The sequence below is a fragment of the Sinocyclocheilus anshuiensis genome, unplaced genomic scaffold (genome assembly GCF_001515605.1).
Source record: "Sinocyclocheilus anshuiensis isolate Anshui unplaced genomic scaffold, SAMN03320099.WGS_v1.1 scaffold546, whole genome shotgun sequence".
NCBI classification, from domain to species: Eukaryota; Metazoa; Chordata; class Actinopteri; order Cypriniformes; family Cyprinidae; genus Sinocyclocheilus; species Sinocyclocheilus anshuiensis.
Genome location: NW_015542451.1, coordinates 1,721,009 through 1,723,908, shown reverse-complemented (window position 1 = coordinate 1,723,908; position 2,900 = coordinate 1,721,009). Strand labels below are relative to the sequence as shown.

At 35.4% G+C, this 2,900-nt stretch overlaps 1 pseudogene; it reads right to left on the bottom strand.

The window, feature by feature from the left end:
* Positions 1 to 290: 290 nt before the first annotated feature.
* LOC107693617 (transmembrane protein 101 pseudogene) lies at positions 291 to 963 on the bottom strand (annotated as a pseudogene).
* Positions 964 to 2,900: the final 1,937 nt, after the last annotated feature.

Genomic DNA, 2,900 nt, shown 5'->3' with positions numbered 1-2,900 from the left:
ACTGCCTTTTTCGAGAACCAAATTAGCTCCTACTCCGGAGCAGGGTCTAACCAGCACAACTGGTACTAGCCGTGACGCAAGCAGACATTGATTGGCCAAACGCGAAATAAGAACTAAAAAAAAAAAAAAATCTGCAATAATTCAAAAGCCAATACAAAAAAAAATAACCAGGAACCAGGGCAATGTGAACAGGTTGGCCTACAAAAATACTAATAAGGCACAGCACAGTAATTACTTGTGCAGTTCTGTTTGGCGCCACAATAACAGATATTACACTTCAACAATACAAGTTATACAAAAATGATTCCTTTTTGTTCAGATGAAACCAAACTGTATGTTTTCACCTTCAACCAGTCTGCATAATGGACCTGTCCACCCACATAGGCCACGTATGTGCTGAGGGCCAAATGAATGGCAGCGGCCAGAGCGAACCATCTTCTCTTCACCCCAAAGGACATGAAACTGGCACACAACACTGCAGCTCCTAAATCTAAGTACAGGTAAGGCACCTGGATGTCTGGCTTCCTACAAAGACAAGAAACAGTTGTTTAAGTCAATGGATATTAGCTACATTTAAGATGTGGCCAACTTCATACGGTTAAAAGCAGTGGAAACTATGGTTGTCAACTCTTTGAGATGCACAAACACCACTGCCAACTCCAGTTCAAACACGAACGCTTTCATTGTTAATGTTCTTTTGTTCAACTGCTGCATGTCACGTGTGTTTATACTGCGTCACTGCAAGCATTTAGTTGGGTTTTTTCACGTACCGTTTCACATCCGCTCGCTCCGCGAACAGCATCAACATGCTGAAGCAGTTCCAGAAGCCGAACCGGGTCAGAATAAAAGCTCCGAACTGAGAGAAAAATCTCAGGGCTTTTTTGCGGGTTGCAGCAGCCATGGCTCAGGATGGCGGAAGTATCATCTCCTTCCTAGGGATCGTGAATGAATCGCTGTTTTGAATCGAATCTTTTGAAAGAATCAGTAGAGCGATTCTGGTGTCGTAGATGTCAACGAATATTAGTATAGTTTAATATAAATACAAATTACACTTAGGTCACACTTTTTTATTTTCATTTTCCTTCTAAATGCGGATGTTTAACATTGTACAATTTATGCAAATAAATAAATAAAAAATAAACAAAACTATAGAAAGGGGTAATAGCCTAATGTAAATATAAAAATATAAAATAAATGCTTAAATACATTTTTATTCAAAGATTCTAGTATGTCTATATTTTTTTTTTTTTTTTTTTTTTTTTTTAGTAAACTTGCATTAATGAATGTGAAATTTGGTCAAATATAATTAAATGAAAGCGCTTTTCATCCTCTTTGCAATATTTAATAAAGCCAAAAAGTATTTTTTTTCCGTAAAAATGAGAGAGGTCTTGAATACTGAATATGTTTGACACATTTCTGTATCTCACGCTACAATATAACTGAATAAGTACAATGCCAGCATAATATAGTTCCAGTAACATTGGCAAAGTAAAAAATTATCTTTGAAAAATGTCATGAGCACGGCTGCAACGTGGACTTATATACGTCGTGACGTAAGAATCATGAATCAATTATTTGAATTGGTTCTTTGAAACGGACTGTTCAAAAGAACCGAATCGCGGAAATGACTTGACTGTCTATCGCTGCGACTTTCAGGAACCCAGGAAACTTGTTGGCAAATGTGACTCTTTCATGTGGAACATAGCGGAACATTCCTCCAGGGGGCGCATGGAATTCCTCATTACGCTGCATTCAAATTAATTAATTAAAATGACTTATTTGAAAATTGAACCAGAAATCACTATAAAACAACTTAAAATTAAAATAATAAAAATAAATAAATAAATAAAATTATTTAGTCATACTACTGTGATTGTGATCCACCTAGTCCTAGAGGATCGCTTTTAAAAGTTACATCAAATGATATCGCTAAAAACTTTTAAAAAATTAATTAATAATAAAAACAACAATGTAATTACTACGCTGTAAAAAAAAAAAAAAAAAAAGACTTAACTCTAAAACACAACGTAATGAAGTGCAAAAATACAGGTAAGACACCTTTTAGGATATTTTTAAAATGCATTATTATTATTATTATTACTCACTGGCGCACTGAGATAAGTGGAAATGCTTTTAGTGCCATCTAGTGTTTAAAAGATACAAATGCAACAACTGTGCGAACTGAAGTGTCATAAATTATAATGACTTTTATACTGACTTCAAATTTTCCTTATGATGCTAACCATCCATATTATATGTAATTAATAACTGATTAACTCTTCATACACTGACACAAAGATAATGTAATACATAGTACTACATAATTTATTTCAGTAATGATAAAGTATGAACCAAAATAATGCTTTAGTCTAGTCTAGTTAGATGTCTTTGAATAACTGTAATGTAATGTATGGGCACTGTGACACTGGTGAAAGGTGGTTTTAATGAGAAGCGAGGTGTCCTGGTTCTGGGAGATCGATGACCTGTGATCCTCCTTGCTTCTTGATCAGTCTTAGCTCAATTACTGAAGCTTTAGCGTGTGACAGTCTCTGAAACCATGAGTCAGTTGTCAGCACTGGCATTAGAGAGAGTACGTCACCATGACAACGCATGGCCTGGTTTATTTACAATGCATCTCCCTCAATATTTGTTCATATTAAGTTGCATACGGCTTACAAACAATGATTGCTTTGCTTCTTCCTTCACTGTAAAACTGATTTTTTGACTTCTGTAAATCATGGTAAAAATGTATCATAGTCATTATTTTTTGCTCAGAAAAAATAAAATAGGACACATTCCAATGTATGCCCTGCTGAAAAAAAACAGCATATGCTGGTTAGGTATGTTTTGACGCTGGGATGCTGGTTTAAGCTGGTCCTTTGCTGGTTTAAGCTGGTCCT